Source organism: Schistocerca americana, chromosome 7 (assembly GCF_021461395.2).
Source record: "Schistocerca americana isolate TAMUIC-IGC-003095 chromosome 7, iqSchAmer2.1, whole genome shotgun sequence".
Taxonomy (NCBI): Eukaryota; Metazoa; Arthropoda; class Insecta; order Orthoptera; family Acrididae; genus Schistocerca; species Schistocerca americana.
Window position 1 is genome coordinate 507032357 of NC_060125.1, and position 23814 is coordinate 507056170.

The following is a 23814-nucleotide window of genomic DNA, read 5'->3' on the forward strand; positions in this document are numbered from 1 at the left end:
ACACTCTCTTCACAGCGAGTCTGTCCCTCTCCAAACAGCTTTAGAGGCTGTTGCTGTTCGGGTGTGGACGCCCCAGGCTGTTACCGTCTGCAGTCTTTACCTTTCACCGGATGGTGATGTCGCGCAGCATGTCCTGGCTGCGCTGATAGCCCAATTGCCACCACCTTTCTTGTTACTGGGCGACTTCAACGCCCATAACCCTCTGTGGGGTGGGTCAGTGGCAACAGGTCGAGGCGCCACCGTTGAGCATTTATTGGCGCAGCTTGATCTTTTGATTTTAAATGATGGTGCCTTCACACACTTCAGTGTGGCGCATGCCACATACTCTGCCATTGACCTTTCGATCTGCAGCCCTAGTCTCTTACCGTCTGTCCAATGGAGTGTGCATGACGACCTGTGTGGTAGTGACCACTTTCCGATCTTTCTGTCACTGCCACGACGTCACTCTTCTGGGCGCCCCAGCAGATGGGCTATAAATAAGGCTGACTGGGACTTGTTCTCCTCCATTGCCGCTATTGAGCCTCTCTCTAATGACGACATTGATGCGGTGGTTCACTCAGTCACCACCAGCATCGTTACTGCTGCAGAATCTGCCATTCCCCGTTCTTCTGGGTCCCCTCGGCGAAGGACTGCGCCTTGGTGGTCGCCTGAGCTCGCTGAAGCGATTAAAGATCGCCGGCGGGCGCTCCAGCGTCACAAGCGACATCTCTCCATAGAACACCTCATCGCCTTCAAATGGCTGCGTGCGCGGGCCCACCGCCTTATCCGCCAACGCAAGCAGGAGTGCTGGGAGCAGTATGTTTCCACCATTGGCCTCCATCTCTCTCCATCGCAGGTCTGGGCCAAGATTCGACGCCTCTATGGCTATTGAACCCCTGTCAGCGTCCCTGCGCTCTCACTGAATGGAGCAGTTTGTACTGACTCCGACGTTATTGCAAACCGCTTGGCAGAGCATTTTGCTCTGAGTTACGTTTCTGCGAATTACCCCCTGGCCTTCCGCTCCATTAAAGAGCGGATGGAACGTCGAAGCCTTTCGTTTCGCACCCACCTTCCAGAATCGTACAATGCTCCATTCAGTGAGTGGGAATTTCGCAGTGCCCTAGCCGCTTGCCCTGATACCGCTCCTGGGCCAGATCGCATACACTGTCAGATGCTGAAACGCCTTTCAGTGGACTGCCAGCGACGGCTCCTCGACCTTTGCAACCGTCTCTGGGTCGAGGGTGAGTTTCCGTCCCAATGGCGGGAAAGTATTGTTATCCCCATTCTGAAACCTGGCAAGAACAGCTACCGTCCCATTAGCCTCACCAACGTTCTTTGCAAGTTGCTTGAACGGATGGTGAGCCGGCGGTTGAATTGGGTACTGGAGTCTTGGGGTCTTCTGGCTCCGTCTCAGGGTGGGTTCCGTAAAGGCCGCTCCGCCACCGACAATCTGGTGAGCTTGGAGTCGGCCATCCGTACTGCCTTTGCCCGCCGTCAGCACCTGGTCGCTGTCTTTCTCGACATGCGGGAGGCATACGATACGACATGGCGTCATCACATCCTTTCTACGCTTCATGGATGGGGTCTTCGCGGTCCACTGCCGATTTTCATCCGAAATTTTCTGTCGCATCGAACCTTCCGCGTGCAAGTCGCAGCCTCACATAGCTCCTCCCGAGTTCAGGAGAACGGGGTGCCACAGGGATCTGTTTTTAATAGCAATTAACGGGCTTGCTTCGGCGGTGGGAACGTCTGTCTCAGCGTTCTTGTATGCTGACGACTTCTGCCTTTACTATAGATCTATTGGCATTGCAGCCGCTGAACGTCAGCTTCAGGGTGCTATCCGCAAGGCGCAGTCTTGGGCTGTAGCACATGGCTTTCAGTTTTCGGCTGCCAAGACCTGCGTTATGCATTACTGCCGGCGACGCACTGTTCACCCGGAGCCGCGGCTTTATCTTGATGGCGAACTTCTTGCTGTGGTTGAGACACATAGGTTTTTGGGTGTAGTTTTTGATGCTTGACTTGGCTGCCTCATATTCGGAAGCTTAAACAAATATGTTGGCGGCATCTAAATGCTCTGTGACGCCTGAGCCACACCAGCTGGGGCGCCGACCGATCTACCCTCTTACGGCTCTACCAGACGTTAATCCAGTCCCGTCTGGATTATGGGAGCCTGGCTTATGGTTCGGCGTCCCCTTCTGCGTTGCGGGTGCTGGAACCACTCCTACACAGCGGGATACGACTTGCCACTGGTGCCTTCCGGACCAGCCCTGTGGACAGCATACTCGTGGAGGCAGGTGTCCCTCCACTGTGGTTACGGCGCCAACGTTTGCTGGCCGCTTATGCTGCCCATGTTTTTAGCTTGCCTGGGCATCCAAATTACCGTCTTCTGTTCCCGCAATCGGTCGTCCATCTGCCAGAACGTCGGCCCCGGTCAGGTTGTACGATCGCGGTCCGCGTCAAAGAGCTTCTCTCAGGGCTTGGCGTTTTCCCTGTTCCGTCTCCTTTGCGGGCCCCTTTGCGTACACCCCCATGGTGTGTTCCTCGCCCTTGCCTTCGGCTCGACTTGGCACAGGGCCCGAAGGACTCAGTCCCTCCGCAGGCCTTCCGCCGCCGCTTTTATTCCATCCTGACCACGTATCAGGGCTCTGGCGTTGTTTACACTGACGGCTCGATGATTGCTGGTCGTGTCGGTTATGCTCTGACTCTAGGGGACCACTATTAACAACATTCATTGCCAGCTGGCTGCAGCGTTTTTACTACTGAGCTGGTCGCCATCTTTCGTGCCCTGAGCAGTTTACGAGCTATCGACCAGTGTTTCCCTCGTTCTCGTCTGGTGCTGGCTATCCAGGAGTCCCTTCATACTCTTGCCGTAGCGGCCGTTCTGTGGCCTTTGTGTGGACCCCCGACCATGTTGGGATACTCGGCAATGAAAATGTTGACCCCCTGGCGAAAGAGGCCACCAGTAAACCATCTCTGGAGATTGGCCTCCCGGAGACTGATTTGCGGGCCGTCTTATGCCGCGAAGTTCTCTCGCTTTCGGACACTGAATGGCGCAATCTGCCCACGCCAAACAAACTCCGTCCTATCAAGGCGACGACGGTTGTGTGGCAGTCATCCATGCGAGCCACTCGCAGAGATTCAGTTGTTCTTTGTCGGCTCCGCGTTGGCCACACCCGGCTGACACACAGATATTTACTGCGTCGGGAGGGCCCTCCTCTATGTTGCTGCGGGGCGGCTTTGACAGTGGCCCACGTTTTGTTGGCCTGTCCCCGTTTAGTTGTGGTCAGGCAGACATTTGCGCTGCCTGACACGCTCCCTGCCCTTTTAACTGATGACTCTGCCATGGCATGCTTAGTTTTACGTTTTATTCGGTCAGGGGGTTTTTATCATTTAATTTGAGTGTTTGTTATATTTTTTTTTGTTAATTCGGGCCTTTGGCCTACGATTTTAAACTGAGTTTTTAATGTGTCTCTCGGTGGTTGGCTTCTCCTTTTTTCGTTCCTAAGGTCGGCCAACCACCGTCACACTCTGTGTGATTTTATTTCGTTTTGTCTGGTCCTTGTCTACGTTTCTCTTGTTCTGTGTCGTCTGTCTACTATTCTGTTGAACTTTTTTTTATTCTCTGTGTGTATTTTTAGTATTTGGAAAAAGGGACCGATGACCGTCGCAGTCTGGTCCCTTGAATTCCCCAAACCAACCAACCAACCTAATAGCTGAGATAAAGAATGGTTTGCAGTACAGATGCTCCACAGAAGTTGACGAGAGTATGTACTGAGGTTTGACCCTAGAGATTGTATGATAGATACGTACCCGACAGGCAACTCCTCGGGTAACAAGAACGTATGAAAGTGTTGGAAAATATGGTCAACCTCACATATGCATATATGTACACATATTTTTTTCAAATAAAATAGGGATGTAATTCTCAAGTAGTAGAAGACCGAAAGGAAATCTAAAGGGTGTACTAGATTAAAGACAATACAGTAGCTAATAGTGTAAATACAGAAACCACAAGAAAGCGTTTCAACAATTTTTCGACATTTAAATCGGTCATTACATAACAGTTTACTGGGTTAGTTAAATAGAATGTGAAGTATATAAGATGAATACGCGTAGGCTAACACTGCCTAGCAAAATCTACCTGAAACTAAATAAAAGACTCATCATTTTCTTGAAAGGATAAAACTGAGAGGACAATACTAAACTCGCACAATAAAGAGTTGTCCCGGCATCTTTCCTTTATGTGGGGGAATCTTTAGTGTTACATGCCGTTTAGGTAAATGACATTTCCCACACCCTATGTATGACAATTAAGATTATCTAAAAAAACAGTAAAGTAGTATTAGGAATGGAAGAAGTCGCGAAACACATACTGCGAGAGGTCGTTCTGTTTCACGCTTGTGCAGAGTTGAACAGAGAGCTGTGAGGTTCGAGTAATCGGTAAGGTGGGACGGCGTGTAAACGTCTTCACCTGCTGTGGGCGGGCCTTTTGTGTTTTGACGTCGCGGCTTGGCGGTGTGCTGACTGTCAAGAACCAGACATCCTCCCGGCATCTTTCCTTTATGTGGGGGAATCTTTAGTGTTACATGCCGTTTAGGTAAATGACATTTCCCACACCCTATGTATGACAATTAAGATGATCGTAACAAAACAGTAAAGTAGTATTAGGAATGGAAGAAGTCGCGAAACACATACTGCGAGAGGTCGTTCTGTTTCACGCTTGTGCAGAGTTGAACAGAGAGCTGTGAGGTTCGAGTAATCGGTAAGGTGGGACGGCGTGTAAACGTCTTCACCTGCTGTGGGCGGGCCTTTTGTGTTTTGACGTCGCGGCTTGGCGGTGTGCTGACTGTCAAGAACCAGACATCCTCTCGAAGAATGGAAACAGCAACGAACAAAGGAAGCCATAAGAAATGAAATGCCACTTCTTGTCGAACCTTCAAGGTGGATGTTATATTTCATTTATATTGTATCTCTAAGTTACGAAGTAGTTGTGATCTGTACGTTCACTGAAACAAATACAAGATAGCCAGAGATGAAATTTTGACGTCATTTCGTAATTAGAGTAGATACAGTTTTTCCTTCGCCAAAAACAGCTGTGAAGGAGAAGAGTTGAAGCCTTTCCAGGGCTGCCGGCCGGTGTGGCCGTGCGGTTCTAGGCGCTTCAGTCTGGAACCGTGTGACCGCTACGGTCGCAGGTTCGTATCCTGCCTCGGGCATGGATGTGTGTGATGTCCTTAGGTTAGTTAGGTTTAAGTAGTTCTAAGTTCTAGGGGACTGATGACCGCAGAAGTTAAGTCCCATAGTGCTCAGAGCTATTCGAGCCATTTGAACCTTTCCAGGGCTACACACGATTCTACTGATATATTGCTTTGCAGGACCTCCATGTAAAGAAGATAATTAACGATGACAGAGTTACATTAAAGGTAAAGTAACACACAATACTTCGGGTGACAGATCAAATATGAGTATTCTGAGTCGGCTTCGAACACATAAGAAGAGGGTCAAAAAACATCTCATTTTGTCTCCCAGTGATTAGGACACGGAGCTTTGGCAAGAAGGTGAAAGATAAAGAAAGCGTGCAGAGCAAATTTTCAACATTTTGAAGATTAATAAGTGATAGATCACGGTGTTCCCAAGAGCAACAACCTGAAATGAGGGCTTCCAAGACACTCTGTGAATAGTGGTCAATAACAAAATAAAGAGATCAAATTAATTGTTGTATGCATCAAGCGTTCTTGGTGTCAAACACAACCACGTAACAAGGAGAGAATCCCTTACAACCGAAAGCAGTTATTGTTATGAAGTGGTTTGCTTGCTTGCACCAAACATATAGTTTCATCATAGAGCCCAACATGGTTGGGCTACAGCTACGGAAAGATGAAGGCAACACCTGTTAACAACAATGTACATGAATTTATTAATAGAAACTTTACATTACTTAACTTTAGTGTTCAGTTGCACTGATATGCTTTAGTTAACGTCTAGCGCTGAATGCGGTGAATGATACCTACGATCGTTTGTAGAATGTCCAGTCTGCCTCTCCTTGGCGGCGACCGTACACACAGTCCTGATGCTGTCTGGGGACTCTCTTGTTACTGTTGAGATACTGTTGACACACTGTCTGAGTGGAGCCGCGCGCCTGCTTTCTTCTGCGTTTGGCGGATGGAGTCCACCTGGGACTTATTTGTGTGACATCAGGCGATGCATAAAATAGTCCTGGCCCTGTCTACTTTCTGTTAGTGGTTAGCCTTAACTCAGCTGCACCTGCGTACTAGGCAGCTCGGTGCTCTTCTATGTATGGGAGCGTTCCGTATGAAGGAATGAATTATGTTTCTGGATCAATTAGATCTTCACTATCTTCTTGTTTGTACAGCTTTTTAAAGTTGTACTGTTGTAAGCATTAAGTTCAATTAGATAAACGGGAATACCATGTTGTCATGGAATTTGTAACGTCTCCTGACAAAACTAAAAAAAAATTTAAAAAATGAATGAACTGGATGATTGTAATGTTATTTCTGCATGGATAATGACCGAGCGAGGTGGCGCAGTGGTTAGACACTGGACTCACATTCGGGAGGACGACGGTTCAATCCTGCGTCCGGCCATCCTGATTTAGGTTTTCCGTGATTTCCCTAAATCGCTCCAGGCAAATGCCGGGATGGTTCCTTTCAAAGGGCACGGACGACTTCCTTCCCCGTCCTGGTCTCCTTCCCCGAAACAACCAACCAACCAACCATGGATAATGATTGTGTGAACTTTATGTAATAAAAAGAAACCATTATGTGTCAGGTTTTATACTTGTATAGAATTATGTATCGATTTTTAAAGATATTACCTGTGTCGGCGAGTACTGAAACCGCCACAGACGACACTTATTAAATAACAAATAAAGATATAAATGTATTAAACCGAGTGTAAATAGTAGTGACCGAGCACTAATTTCTCTGTCGTCGTTTTGGAGTTACGTGAGTAGGAAGAGCCTGTGACGCTATATTGTATGCTTGTGTAGCATTCTTTTGTCAAGATTGAGAGAAGGACGTCATTAGGCATTGATTTGTAGAGGTGTGTAAGAATTTAATCTGTCTGAATGTTTTGAATAGAGTTACTTAGTGAAAACTTGCATTGTGATTTTTAATAAGCTTGCCTGGTATTTTATCCCATCCTTTTAAGACATTTGCAGCTATTTAAATATTATTCTTGGTGCAGAGCTGCACTACGAACAAACGAGCCGCTGCCGCAGCGTAGTCAAACTGCTTTAAATGAAACGAATCATACCGCAAAGAAGCGGACAGGTAATAGTGAATTAAAATTATTTCTTTCAGCTTTCGGGATTACAGAGCAGAGCAGCAGATTTTATGATGTGTTTTACAGGTGGACGCGGGCTGTAGATGATGTTATATTATTAACAGTGCGAAAAGATAATTTACCTTCATGACATAAAAGAAATCTTGCTGTGCGTAGTTCTGGTCTGGCAAACATTTTAGTTAAAACATTTTTCTCTGATAATAGTCTCATGTTCTCGTGTTATTCGTGGTACTTATTGGTGTTTTAATGTTAACAATAATCCACTGCAAAATTTTGATGTTGGACAAACATTGCATACTGTAACATCAGTATTGATAACGAAATAATTTTCAGTAACCTTTTCAATAACTGTAAAATAAGAAAGATATGTTGAACTTTATAGCGAGTTACAGTAACGAAAAATGTTCCTTTTATAGAAAGCCAGATCCAGAATAATAAGAACATAATATATTTTGTTTTGTTGAAAATTAATGATCCAAAGAAAGTCACAGCACAGCATCCCTAAAAGGTATTTCAGGGCTCTTTTCGTAGCAACATATTTTATCTCATCCATTTATCAATATATTAGTTGTTACGCGAGCAATAACAAAGAGAGCGAAAAATTGTTTCTTTCAGAATGTGTATTAGCTAAGAAAGTTCATTCAAAGTAGATGAAGAGTTGTGTAGAGTCTACTCCTGTAATTGCTAATAAACTGACTGCTAAATCTGAATGTGAGCGAATTTATTTTCAACAAAATCCACGTGTAGAATGTCCCAAAACAGTAACCAGTGATGAAAACAACTAGAGAATGCAGGCCTGGTATTACAGCCTCGGTAATTAATGCACCAAATAGCTGACGTCATACGTGTAATCGGAGAAAATAACAGTTGGTACATTTTACGTGAGAAATTATCTATGCAAAAGATTTTTGCTAGCCAAGTAGCACGTTTGATGAATGCAGGTCGAAAGGAAAACCAAAAGCGAATTTATCTCTAGTCCTTGGACAATTTAAAAAACAGCAGTCCAACAGATACTGACTAACATTTTGTTACTGTACATAGCTCTTGGCTCCAGTACTTTAAGCTAAACATGAAATTACAAGCACAGCTATGGAAGCCCGCACAAATTTATCCAGATTGAGAGGTAGAGTGGGCAAGACTCTAAAATGCTCATTTTTTATATAAAGCAGTTAGTCGCTTTCGGGATGTGTCATGCCACAAGAACTAAATTTTATAAGTGACTCAAAAAACTTGTTATATTCCTCAGATTTGATGATTATCAGCTCAATATTTGTTATAGATAGATTTCTTTGATAGTTAGAACCAAAAAACAAAATAAGTTATACAGCGATTACCAAAAATCATACTATCGTCTCACTGCGATCAACTATGTAATTATACATTTGAGTAAATGAGAGGTTTGGTAGAATCAACGGAAATAACTTCTAGAAATGTATAAGAAGTCTGTAGAAAATAAAAACTCCGCACTCCACATCTCGAGGGTGGCGCAAATTCCCTTCTTGCGGATGCGTATGGTCACAACAGTGGGTTGAATCCGATAATGCCGCATCAAAATAAACGAAGATGATTTATCTGTCATGAATAATATTTTCTGAGATAAATAACGGAGTGGTCTTACTGATTTACTTGCAAAGCTTGTAACAGTCGAATACTGTGCAACTCTCCTGAAAAATTACTTAAGAATCACGTCTTCCATCGGAATATTACATCTACCTACAAGGATGTTTTGCTAATGAGAAAACTGAAGTATTAGAGGTACGAATTATTTTAACGTCAACTTTATTCACAACTTTTGGTACCCTCAACTTTCACCTATTTCCAGATCTAAAAAAAAATTTTGTGGTTGATAGGCGTCTTGAGCCCATTAAAAATATTACGCAGACCTTCAGGAGTAGTACTTCAGAGGTGGAATCCACTCTCTGAAAAAACCTCTCTACAGCAAATGCGAAAATGAAAGGGGATTGTTTCTCTGTATAAATAGATCTCGTCAAAAAAAAATTAGTCTTTCACTATCAGGCAGAATGTCGCCTTGACCTCGTGATCTAATTTGCATTCGTAATAAGATTATTCAGTGAGCTTACATGCTACTAATAGACTACGGCTAGGATGCCGATGTGGTGATACGGACTTGACAAAGGATCGCTTGCAGCGGTCATCATTTCAAACAACAGTCATCTTCAGAAGACTCCGCTCTGTAATACAGATCATTCGAAAAACGTTCACCAGTCTTGCGCTTAGATCAGGAGCATTGTGAAGGCGCATGTAAACGGGTCAGGAATTTCGTAATTGAATTCCGTCAACACTGAGGAACAGTCTGCAGTCGATAAAGTCGATAACGCGAACGACGGGAGGCAGGGCACGTTCCTCTTTATAATTCCACTCGCAACCGACGTTTCGTTCACAGCACTGCATCACAGCGGCGCTATGACACAGATTCTCGCCTAGATGCAGAGGGTAGCGATGAACTGAACACAAAGTGCTGGCTGTTAAAATTACAACATCTGGAAAGATAGCAAATAATGAAATTTTATTAATTTTGGGTATACCGTAGGTAGGAAAAATATATCATGGAAGTGGAAGGTGGTCTGAGGCTATGCAGGGTGAGATATTTAGTGCACATAGCTGCCATCTCTGGCAGCAGCAATGGCTCTAACGGCACAGGCATCACGTTCAACTGAGCTTAGATAACAGAGGTTGGTGAGGCTTTCCCGTGATATATGCTGCTTCCATGGTTCTCGCGTGTACTGCCGGATATGACCCTCGAAAGTCCACATTTTCGCCATGATCAGTTGGTATTGATGGCCTGAAGTGTGTGCTGCGGGCTCGCGGTATTCATACCTGCCGGTCCAGAGTTCATGCCTCGTCGACTCAGCGCCGAGCTCGGTGGTGGGGGGGCGTGCGGCTGCGACGGAGGAGGGGAGTTCTCAGGTTCCCTCCGCCCACCGTCCCTATTGCAACTCGCGCCCGGATGTCACGTTTTGCCTTGATGAAGCTTAGTATTGGTTCCCACGCCTTGCTCATTTGTAAACGAATGTCCCTGTTTATTAACTTATCAATCATATGAATTTCAATTGATTCTTCAAAAATAAAGTCCAAAATTTATCGGTGGTAGCCAGGTAATTCATTTTATGTCCATTTTTAGTTCAGTGCTCTGCCCCTACATACTTGGTGGGCTGCAGCAAAGGGGAATGGCGTTCATTTTCTGCAATTGATCTTCAGTCGTAGGGATCGCTTGTCCAATGAAAGTTTATCCGCATTCACATGGAACTTGGTTCACCCCCCGCTTTTTTGACACCCAGATCGTATTTGAATGTCCCCAACAAAGCTAGTGTTTTGGCTGGCGGACGGAAAACTGGTGTTATTTGGTGCTTTCACATTAGTCCGCCAATTTTTGTAGATTCGTTGCCAGCATTGAAAGCGGTCTTCTTATCTTCTTCTTCCGTGTTTCCGTCTTTGTGTCGTTCCCTCTTCTGCAAAGTATGGTGGCGGTTGCAGGGAAGGAGTCATAAATCCATTTGCGGTGGCTTACGGTATGTACTATGTGCAAGCGATCCTACGCTGTACTAAAAAGTCGAGTAAAGGAAGTTTACTGTCTTTTTCTATTTTCATGGTAAACTGAATTTTTCAGTAATGGTATTAAGATGTTGTAAGAAATATGTAGTTATTCGGATCCATATGGCCAAACGACAAAAGTATCGTCAACATACTGAGAGAAAGAAACAGGTTTTAGATCAACAGCTTACAGTGCTCTGTCCTGAAAGTACTCAATGAACAGATTTGCTGCAACTGGCTAAAGTTAACTGCTCATTGTTACGCCATTCGGTCTGCTCATATTACTGCACGTTAAAAACAAAATAAGTTGATTTCAGAACACGTCTAAAAAGCTGTGTCACCTCAGAGCTGAACTTCCCGCTCTTTCGTTTTACAGAGTCTTCCAAAGGGACTTGAGTGGAAACGAGACGACATCGAATGTCGGACTTTTGCGCCCTTGTCTCCTTCAGCCGGTAGATGCAATCATCTGAGTTTCTATGTGATGTGTAGACTTGCCGACGTGAAAGCCCAATAGAAAAGCCAATTGCTTCGCCAGAGGATGTGTTGGTGCCTCAATATTGCTCACTATTTTTGTCGCATCCCTTCCTTGTGGGTCTTTTAAGGCCATATAATCTGGGTGGTACAGCAGTGCGCTGGCGAAGTGATTGTGCTACGTCGTTATCGAGAGACCCCGTCCTTTAACACGGTGGAGGGGCTCTGCTGCTCTTTCTTGGTTGGGTCTGCTGTTGTCGTCCAGAGGCTCTAGCATTTCCACCTCACACTCCTTGCGTTGGAGGAGACCAGCGGCATTGCCGTTGTCGGGTGGAAGAACAACAATTGCTTTGTCTCCTCCGAGTGTGCTGCCACTTCTGTTTTGGAGATGAAGCTTTATGGTGAAGCCGAGCTGGCGAGAATTCGGCAAATTACCCGACAAATTTCCTCTGTGGTATATCTTAATACTCTTCTGGTAGCCTCCTCAACAATGCTCACGACCTCCGTGGTTCGAAAAGACGTATGTTGGGTTGGGTTGTTTGGGGAAGGAGACCAGACAGCGAGGTCATCGGTCTCATCGGATTAGGGAAGGACGGGGAAGGAAGTCGGCCGTGCCCTTTGAAAGGAACCATCACGGCATCTGCCTGGAGCGATTTAGGGAAATCACGGAAAACCTAAATCAGGATGGCCGGACGCGGGATTGAACCGTCGTCCTCCCGAATGCGAGTCCAGTGTCTAACCACTGCGCCACCTCGCTCGGTAAGACGTATGTGTCGGCGCAGTCCACCCTTACCATGACATCATGAGATCTCGACCAATGTAAGCAACAATATCGCAGAATGATAAACCACACTCCTAAAAGGTCACTACCCTGCTGTTATAAATTCTTGTGCTAGTACATGTTTCTCCTTATATGAGACACACAATCTTCTCACAAATAAACATCACTCAAATGCGATTTCTGAATGAAAAATCTGCCACGTAATTTTCCTCAATACAAAGATTTTAGCTGTGCTAGTTCTACCGACTTTATGGGATTAGCTTAAATGCTAATCATTTGCAAATCCAAGCATGTACGGCACTACACGGCAGTTTGACGTTTGTTGCATGTCTCCTTCTTTGTGTTGCAATGTTAATGACCAATGGAGTGCTTTCGCACAAATAACACTGTAAACAATAGAACATTGTAAATGGACTAAGATGCATTTTGCCAGTGGATGCATTGAAGAAACGATGTTTAGGTGACATATATGGTGAAATGGCGTCAAGTTTCACTCAATGGACTCAGATGTTGTCTCGCCTGCTGCTAATATGCTTCCTGTCTTCTCACATTTCGCCAGACTGCCTCATGATATTTTCTTGGTCTGATGCCGAAATATCGTTCCATTTCTACACTCCACACATGGTGAAATAGCCAAAATTCTTTTCTTCAAATAATTATTGCTTTCATGATGACCTGGAAAAGGCTTTCGACAATGTAAAATGGGGCAAGATGTTCGAAATTCTGAGAAAAATACGGGTAAAGTATAAAGACGGGTAATATACAACATGTACAAGAACCAAAATTCGTCCCTACCGTTCAATGTATACATCGAATAAGCAATGAGAGAAATCAAGAGTGGGATTAAAATTCAGGGCGGAAGGATATCAATTGCTATTTCGCTGGTGACATTGCTATCCTCAGTGAAGGTGAAGAAGAATTACAAGATGTGCTGAATGGAATGAACAGTCTAATGACTCAGAATATAGACTGAGAGTAAATCGAAGAAACACAAAAGTAATGAGAAGTAGCACAAATGAGAAAAGCTTGAAACTTAACATCAGAATTGTGGATCGCGAAGTAGGCAAAGTTAACGAATTCTACTATCTAGGCAACAAAATACGCCATGACGGACGGAGCAAGCAGGGTATAAATAGAGACTAGCACTGACAAGAAGGGAATTCCTGGCGAAGAGAAGTCTGCAAGTGAAAAACACAGGTCTTAATTTGCGGAAGAAATTTATAAGAATGTACGTTTGGAGTACAGCATTGTATGGTAGTGAGACATAGACTGAGAGAATACCGGAACAGAAGGGAGTCGAAGCTTTTGAGATGTGGTGATATAGAATAATGTTTAAAATCAGGTGGACTGATAATGTAAGGGATGCGGATATTCTCCACAGAATCAGCGAGGAAAGAAACATAAGCAAAACACGGACAGGAAGAAGGGACACGATGACAGGCCATTTGTTAAGACATCAGGAAATAATTTCCATGGTACTAGAAGGAGCTGTAGAGGAAAACAGAGACTGAAATACCTCCATCAAATAACAGAGGACGTAGGTTGCAATAGCTACTCAGAAATGAAAAGGTTGCCACAGGAGAGGAACTTGTGGTGGCTCCCATCAAACCGGTCAGAAGACTGATGACTCAAAAAAGTGACGATGCTTTCTCATTAGGTTTAGAAGAAATTAAAAATATTTGAACGGAATGTTCTTGACATCCATTCATTCTTCTCCCTCCTCCCTGACAGTCCCATGCCATGACAGCGTTGCCAGAGAGTGAAAACAATAATTTGTGAATTTCCAAAGCCGTCTGAGTATTTTTATTTGGGTTACTTTAATTCATATACGACGAGCTGCATACATATGTTTTTAAAGGAAGATAGTGGTTAACAAAGGATTATTTTAATGCGCAATATGAAATAGAAGCTCCCAATCTCTGGCCATTTTCTGCTAATTCCTCACAGCCATTTGCTGGAAAGAGACTGTTATGATTGTCGCCAGTTACCCCACCAACACTTCAAACTCTAGTGGATCTCTGAATACAGTAAACTCTTCTTAACTCGATGTAACTGGGACTGAGTGAAGTTCGTATTTGAGAAAGCTCGAATTTCACGAAGAGCAACAGTTTTAGAGACCTTTTATTTAAAGCTAGATTAAGAACTTTAAGTGCACAGAACTACTACAGTAAACTAAATTATTTGATCAGTTAACGCCTAACCTACAGTTTGTTTTACCGCACTAATAATGTTCTGCCAGAAACAAACTTTTACTGTTAACACCGTCATTAATCCAGGATTAAATGGAGGCTCGGACTGCCAGAGCTTGAATTACCACAGTTTACTGTAGAAATCCTTTATCCTTAGACTACTGTACAACTGTTATTAGTGTACTTATTTTATTTTCAGAAACAAATCAACAGTTTTTACTTTGTTTTTGTGAAGAACGCCTGATCTTAGCAGCGTAGTACCGCCACCTTCGTAGAAGCACGTTAGCTGGTGTCGCCACATTCTTTTGCCCCATGTAGCACAGTGCTAATTCTAATTCCGCCATTCCATCACTATTACTCCCTTTGTTGGAACAATAATAAATCCTTAATATAGCCCGACTACATATACACACCCCACGGAGCCTGGGCAGACAATGGCTGAATGGCAGCGGGTGAAATAACAATAGCGGCTAAAGTTGGAGCGCTTGTAAACAATATAATTACATGCGTGCATCTGGCCCACTGGTCACACCTACTCCTTGCGTATCTTCGATTTTATCCGTGATATTCTTTTGATTTTCTTAACACAGAAGTCATCCGTCATTCATCTGGATTAAATGGAGGCTCGGACTGCCAGAGCTTGAATTACCACGGTTTACTGTACAAATCCTTCATCCACAGATTAATAAGTTTCCATGGCCAAAGAACGGTACGAAACGATAATTTCCTCAATTTTTGAAAGAAGAAGGAAATTACAAGGAAAATCGGAAACCCTAATGGCAAAGGTGGTGCTCTGAACCCACTGTCACCAGGCATATTGTTCTACTGGAAGAAGTTCCTACAGAGGTGCGGATTATTTAGGAAAGCTTAAAATGCGTTCGCCAGTAAGCCGTTTCTAGTTAAACGGCTACCTTCTTTGTATGTGATTTGTACAGAACAAAACCCACGTCATTCTTTTGTTCAGACTACTAAGCAAGTAGTTTTATTACCTTTGTTCAGTAACAATCACTTATCGACGCCCTACCACCCAAAAAAATTGATCATCCTTCCCCCTCCTATTTCTACCAAGCCCCAGTGCAAACCTCTCTTATTCTGTGCAGAAGTGCAGTATGACTTATCAGACATATCCTCCCTAAGCAATGTTAAAAAATAATTATTTAAATAAAAATGAATTTTTACTGAATCATATTTTCAAATCGAACTAAAAGGTATAAAATAATTTATCCCAGGACCAAACAGATTCCTTACCCCACACAGATAGTCCTGAAATATTGTGATAGTGAATTTTTAACAATTATGTAAATAGTTCTAAGATTTAAAACGGAAAACTTGGCGGTGCGTGCAACAGATAATAGTAAGGAAGTGAACTATTGATGCATCAATCATTAAGTAGTGTAATAACGAAGAGGTGAACTTTCAATGCATCATTTATGTACTGAATGCACCCCGCGGTTTTAATTTTAAATCTTACAAGTATTTTCGTAGCTATTTAAATTTCACAATCACATATTTTCAGGATTCTCTTTTTTATTTATTTTTATTTATTTATTTATTTTTCCGTGGGACCAAATTAAGGAGAAGTCTCCATGGTCATGAAACGAGTCGAATACATGAAATTATAACACGATAGTAGATAAAATGAAATGTAAGAAACGTATTCAGGCGACACTTAGTAAGTTTAAATAAAGAAAATCAACAATGTAACACTGGAATTTGCTTAATTTTTCAGCTCTTCCAGGAGCTCCTCGACAGAATAGAAGGAGTGAGCCATGAGGAAACTCTTCAGTTTAGACTTAAAAGTGTTTGGGCTGCTGCTAAGATTTTTGAGTTCTTGTGGTAGCTTATTGAAAATGGATGCAACAGAATAGTGCACTCCTTTCTGCACAAGAGTCAAGGAAGTGCATTCCACATGCAGATTTTATTTCTGCCTAGTATTAACTGACTGAAAGCTGCTAACTCTTGGGAATAAGCTAATATTGCTAACAACAAACGACATTAAAGAAAATATATACTGTGAGGGAAATATCAGAATTCCCAGACTATTGAATAGGGGTCGACAAGAGGTTCTCAAACTTACACCACATATAGCTCGAATAGCCCGTTTTTGAGCCAAAAATACCCTTTTTGAATCAGAAGAATTACCTCAAAAAATAATACCATATGACATAAGCGTATGAAAATATACGAAGTAGACTACTTTTCGTGTTGAACTGTCACTTATTTCAGATACTGTTCTAATGGTAAATAAAGCAGCATTTAGTTTCTGAACAAGATCCTGAACATGGGCTTTCCACAACAGCTTACTATCTGTCCGAACGCCTAGGAACTTAAACTGTTCCGTCTCGCTTATAATACGCCCATTCTGTCCGATCAAAATATCGGTTCCTGTTGAATTGTGAGTTAGAAACTGTAAAAAACTGAGTCTTACTGTGATTTAGCATCAAATTATTTTCCACAAGCCACGAACTTATTTCATCAACTACATTATTTGATATTGTTTCATTATTACACACAAGATCCTTTACTACCAAGCTGGTGTCATCAGCAAACACAAATATTTTTATATCACCTGTAATACTAGAAGGCATATCATTTATATAAATGGGATTATCAATCTGTATAGGGGTAGGAGAAATTATTTTATACTTTTTAGTCCGATTCAAAACCATGCTACATTAAAAATTCATTTTTATTTAAATAAATATATTCTGGTTTTTAGTCTTGTATGTGTGATATTTCCACCGGTTTCAAACATTTTGATGACATTACTGCAGAGATATGTTGTAAATTCTAGGTTGCTTTCAGTTTCTCTTCACCCGCTCAACCAAAATATTTTCGTTCCTCCAATGTGTACCTATCGAAAACTTGTGAAAGTAAAAATTAGAGAAATTGGTGACTGGAACAGGAAAAGGCAGAAATGCAGTGGTACAAAAAGTACCCTCCACCACACACCAGACAAGAGAGAAAGTTGATACTGCACTGCCATAGAGTGTGAGCTGTGTTTAAAATTACTAGGCTCTAGCTCACCGGGAAAATATGCTTCCTGTCTTCTCACATTTCGCCAGACTGCCTCATGATATTTTCTTGGTCTGATGCCGAAATATCGTTCCATTTCTACACTCCACACATGGTGAAATAGCCAAAATTCTTTTCTTCAAATAATTATTGCTTTCATGATGACCTGGAAAAGGCTTTCGACAATGTAAAATGGGGCAAGATGTTCGAAATTCTGAGAAAAATACGGGTAAAGTATAAAGACGGGTAATATACAACATGTACAAGAACCAAAATTCGTCCCTACCGTTCAATGTATACATCGAATAAGCAATGAGAGAAATCAAGAGTGGGATTAAAATTCAGGGCGGAAGGATATCAATTGCTATTTCGCTGGTGACATTGCTATCCTCAGTGAAGGTGAAGAAGAATTACAAGATGTGCTGAATGGAATGAACAGTCTAATGACTCAGAATATAGACTGAGAGTAAATCGAAGAAACACAAAAGTAATGAGAAGTAGCACAAATGAGAAAAGCTTGAAACTTAACATCAGAATTGTGGATCGCGAAGTAGGCAAAGTTAACGAATTCTACTATCTAGGCAACAAAATACGCCATGACGGACGGAGCAAGCAGGGTATAAATAGAGACTAGCACTGACAAGAAGGGAATTCCTGGCGAAGAGAAGTCTGCAAGTGAAAAACACAGGTCTTAATTTGCGGAAGAAATTTATAAGAATGTACGTTTGGAGTACAGCATTGTATGGTAGTGAGACATAGACTGAGAGAATACCGGAACAGAAGGGAGTCGAAGCTTTTGAGATGTGGTGATATAGAATAATGTTTAAAATCAGGTGGACTGATAATGTAAGGGATGCGGATATTCTCCACAGAATCAGCGAGGAAAGAAACATAAGCAAAACACGGACAGGAAGAAGGGACACGATGACAGGCCATTTGTTAAGACATCAGGAAATAATTTCTATGGTACTAGAAGGAGCTGTAGAGGAAAACAGAGACTGAAATACCTCCATCAAATAACAGAGGACGTAGGTTGCAATAGCTACTCAGAAATGAAAAGGTTGCCACAGGAGAGGAACTTGTGGTGGCTCCCATCAAACCGGTCAGAAGACTGATGACTCAAAAAAGTGACGATGCTTTCTCATTAGGTTTAGAAGAAATTAAAAATATTTGAACGGAATGTTCTTGACATCCATTCATTCTTCTCCCTCCTCCCTGACAGTCCCATGCCATGACACCGTTGCCAGAGAGTGAAAACAATAATTTGTGAATTTCCAAAGCCGTCTGAGTATTTTTATTTGGGTTACTTTAATTCATATACGACGAGCTGCATACATATGTTTTTAAAGGAAGATAGTGGTTAACAAAGGATTATTTTAATGCGCAATATGAAATAGAAGCTCCCAATCTCTGGCCATTTTCTGCTAATTCCTCACAGCCATTTGCTGGAAAGAGACTGTTATGATTGTCGCCAGTTACCCCACCAACACTTCAAACTCTAGTGGATCTCTGAATACAGTAAACTCTTCTTAACTCGATGTAACTGGGACTGAGTGAAGTTCGTATTTGAGAAAGCTCGAATTTCACGAAGAGCAACAGTTTTAGAGACCTTTTATTTAAAGCTAGATTAAGAACTTTAAGTGCACAGAACTACTACAGTAAACTAAATTATTTGATCAGTTAACGCCTAACCTACAGTTTGTTTTACCGCACTAATAATGTTCTGCCAGAAACAAACTTTTACTGTTAACACCGTCATTAATCCAGGATTAAATGGAGGCTCGGACTGCCAGAGCTTGAATTACCACAGTTTACTGTAGAAATCCTTTATCCTTAGACTACTGTACAACTGTTATTAGTGTACTTATTTTATTTTCAGAAACAAATCAACAGTTTTTACTTTGTTTTTGTGAAGAACGCCTGATCTTAGCAGCGTAGTACCGCCACCTTCGTAGAAGCACGTTAGCTGGTGTCGCCACATTCTTTTGCTCCATGTAGCACAGTGCTAATTCTAATTCCGCCATTCCATCACTATTACTCCCTTTGTTGGAACAATAATAAATCCTTAATATAGCCCGACTACATATACACACCCCACGGAGCCTGGGCAGACAATGGCTGAATGGCAGCGGGTGAAATAACAATAGCGGCTAAAGTTGGAGCGCTTGTAAACAATATAATTACATGCGTGCATCTGGCCCGCTGGTCACACCTACTCCTTGCGTATCTTCGATTTTATCCGTGATATTCTTTTGATTTTCTTAACACAGAAGTCATCCGTCATTCATCTGGATTAAATGGAGGCTCGGACTGCCAGAGCTTGAATTACCACGGTTTACTGTACAAATCCTTCATCCACAGATTAATAAGTTTCCATGGCCAAAGAACGGTACGAAACGATAATTTCCTCAATTTTTGAAAGAAGAAGGAAATTACAAGGAAAATCGGAAACCCTAATGGCAAAGGTGGTGCTCTGAACCCACTGTCACCAGGCATATTGTTCTACTGGAAGAAGTTCCTACAGAGGTGCGGATTATTTAGGAAAGCTTAAAATGCGTTCGCCAGTAAGCCGTTTCTAGTTAAACGGCTACCTTCTTTGTATGTGATTTGTACAGAACAAAACCCACGTCATTCTTTTGTTCAGACTACTAAGCAAGTAGTTTTATTACCTTTGTTCAGTAACAATCACTTATCGACGCCCTACCACCCAAAAAAATTGATCATCCTTCCCCCTCCTATTTCTACCAAGCCCCAGTGCAAACCTCTCTTATTCTGTGCAGAAGTGCAGTATGACTTATCAGACATATCCTCCCTAAGCAATGTTAAAAAATAATTATTTAAATAAAAATGAATTTTTACTGAATCATATTTTCAAATCGAACTAAAAGGTATAAAATAATTTATCCCAGGACCAAACAGATTCCTTACCCCACACAGATAGTCCTGAAATATTGTGATAGTGAATTTTTAACAATTATGTAAATAGTTCTAAGATTTAAAACGGAAAACTTGGCGGTGCGTGCAACAGATAATAGTAAGGAAGTGAACTATTGATGCATCAATCATTAAGTAGTGTAATAACGAAGAGGTGAACTTTCAATGCATCATTTATGTACTGAATGCACCCCGCGGTTTTAATTTTAAATCTTACAAGTATTTTCGTAGCTATTTAAATTTCACAATCACATATTTTCAGGATTCTCTTTTTTATTTATTTTTATTTATTTATTTATTATTCCGTGGGACCAAATTAAGGAGAAGTCTCCATGGTCATGAAACGAGTCGAATACATGAAATTATAACACGATAGTAGATAAAATGAAATGTAAGAAACGTATTCAGGCGACACTTAGTAAGTTTAAATAAAGAAAATCAACAATGTAACACTGGAATTTGCTTAATTTTTCAGCTCTTCCAGGAGCTCCTCGACAGAATAGAAGGAGTGAGCCATGAGGAAACTCTTCAGTTTAGACTTAAAAGTGTTTGGGCTGCTGCTAAGATTTTTGAGTTCTTGTGGTAGCTTATTGAAAATGGATGCAACAGAATAGTGCACTCCTTTCTGCACAAGAGTCAAGGAAGTGCATTCCACATGCAGATTTTATTTCTGCCTAGTATTAACTGACTGAAAGCTGCTAACTCTTGGGAATAAGCTAATATTGCTAACAACAAACGACATTAAAGAAAATATATACTGTGAGGGAAATATCAGAATTCCCAGACTATTGAATAGGGGTCGACAAGAGGTTCTCAAACTTACACCACATATAGCTCGAATAGCCCGTTTTTGAGCCAAAAATACCCTTTTTGAATCAGAAGAATTACCTCAAAAAATAATACCATATGACATAAGCGTATGAAAATATACGAAGTAGACTACTTTTCGTGTTGAACTGTCACTTATTTCAGATACTGTTCTAATGGTAAATAAAGCAGCATTTAGTTTCTGAACAAGATCCTGAACATGGGCTTTCCACAACAGCTTACTATCTGTCCGAACGCCTAGGAACTTAAACTGTTCCGTCTCGCTTATAATACGCCCATTCTGTCCGATCAAAATATCGGTTCCTGTTGAATTGTGAGTTAGAAACTGTAAAAAACTGAGTCTTACTGTGATTTAGCATCAAATTATTTTCCACAAGCCACGAACTTATTTCATCAACTACATTATTTGATATTGTTTCATTATTACACACAAGATCCTTTACTACCAAGCTGGTGTCATCAGCAAACACAAATATTTTTATATCACCTGTAATACTAGAAGGCATATCATTTATATAAATGGGATTATCAATCTGTATAGGGGTAGGAGAAATTATTTTATACTTTTTAGTCCGATTCAAAACCATGCTACATTAAAAATTCATTTTTATTTAAATAAATATATTCTGGTTTTTAGTCTTGTATGTGTGATATTTCCACCGGTTTCAAACATTTTGATGACATTACTGCAGAGATATGTTGTAAATTCTAGGTTGCTTTCAGTTTCTCTTCACCCGCTCAACCAAAATATTTTCGTTCCTCCAATGTGTACCTATCGAAAACTTGTGAAAGTAAAAATTAGAGAAATTGGTGACTGGAACAGGAAAAGGCAGAAATGCAGTGGTACAAAAAGTACCCTCCACCACACACCAGACAAGAGAGAAAGTTGATACTGCACTGCCATAGAGTGTGAGCTGTGTTTAAAATTACTAGGCTCTAGCTCACCGGGAAAATAGTTCAAAATCAGTTACAAAATCCGTACCGAACAGCAAGAGGTACTCATCTAATCTTGCCCCTTTCTCTGGTCAGCCCTGCCCGTCTGCTCACGTACCACCTGCAATGCATTCCAATAACACCTGCACAACATGCCGGTTCTGCAGTGCAGCTGAGACGTCAGTCTTTACAATCTTTTTCACCCCCACTCCTTTGACAGGTAGGTGGCAAAAGGCGAGTTGATATTGCGTTGTCATCCAGTTCTGAGCTGTGTTTAAAACTTCGAGTCTCTAACTCATCGGGAACTTTGTTTAAAATAAACTGCAAAATTTGTAATGAACAGACAGACAGAGACGAAAGTGACATAATAAAGAAGTGACAGAAAGTCTGTTAACTTCATAAGTATTAGATTAGGACTCTAAAAGGTAGAGAGCTGGTTGGAGAGTGTGACGTGCTGGCCGACCTAAGTCATATGTCCATAAACAACTGTAGGGCTGGACTTGGTAGGGTGGGAAAATGAACGGGGAACTGGCGTCCGGAGGTGTTAGGAGGAAACCCTCGAGAGAAAAGACTGTTTCCAATCACCAGTGGTGGTTTCATTTCTCCTAAAGCCTGTGCCTACGTAGTACACTGCTCAATCTCGCTACGGCAACAGGAGGCTGCCACAGTTAAACTGAGTGCCATTGCGCCTCCGAAGGGAGGAACTAGTGGACACGTCCGGTCGGAGACTGCTGGAAGGCGAGAGAGTGTACTCGATATAGACACAAGCGGTCCTGCGCGTCCCACGAAACCGTCCTTCCCAGTCCTCCTATTGGTGCCCAGACGGTGCTTCAGTGGGCGTCCCTCCGTCAGCGATACTAAATATAGCGTCCCTAGCCAGCGGTACTACAGTGGGACGATGTTCACATGGACTGAGCGTGGGTGTTACGCATAACATCCAGTACTATGTCGACCCAGGCCCAGACACTGTCTTACCAGCGAAGCAGCACCGTGTGTCATATGAAAAGTCCATTAAAATGGAAAAACCAAAAATAATTAAAACCTTTAAAACCTTTCCTCTCAATATAACTGCTCACCACACACATAAAAATTTATTAATTCTTAAACAAAACAATTTCTTTCAAGCAAAAGGATAATAATGAAGGTGGAATAGTCAGTGATTTATCAGCAAAAAATTAACTAAAAAAATTAATAACAATTTTCCAAATTTTAAAAGCACTGAACTATTGTACAAGTACGTCAGCGCCTAAAATAAAATACGAAACGAGTCAAGTCAACATTATCAACTTGCGACCAAGAGCTTCAGGTCAAGCTATAACAATAATAATAATAGTAATAATAATCCTGAACAACTAAATGCGAGATGCTTTTAATAGTTCCCACAATGAAATATTGTCTCAAAATATGGTAGAACACCCAAAGAGATTCTGTTCGTATCTAAAGTACACCAGTGGCAGAAAAGTCAATACCGTCACTGCGCGATATCCGATGAAAATGTTACCGATGATGGTGCCACTAAAGCGGAGTTACTAAATACAGTTTTCCGAGGTTCCTTCATGAAAGAAGGCGAAGTAAATATTCCAGAATTCGAAACCAGAACAGCTGTTAGCATGAGTGACATAAAAGTAGATATCTTAGGTGTTGCGAAACAACTGAAATCACTTAAGAAAGGCAAGACTTCCTCTCCAGATGTTATACCAATCAGGTTCCTTTCAGAGTATGCAGACACAATAGCGCCTTGATTAACAGTCATATACAACCGCTCACTTGGCGAAAGATCTGTTCCTAAAGACTGGAAAGTAGCACAGGTCACACCAATATTCAAGA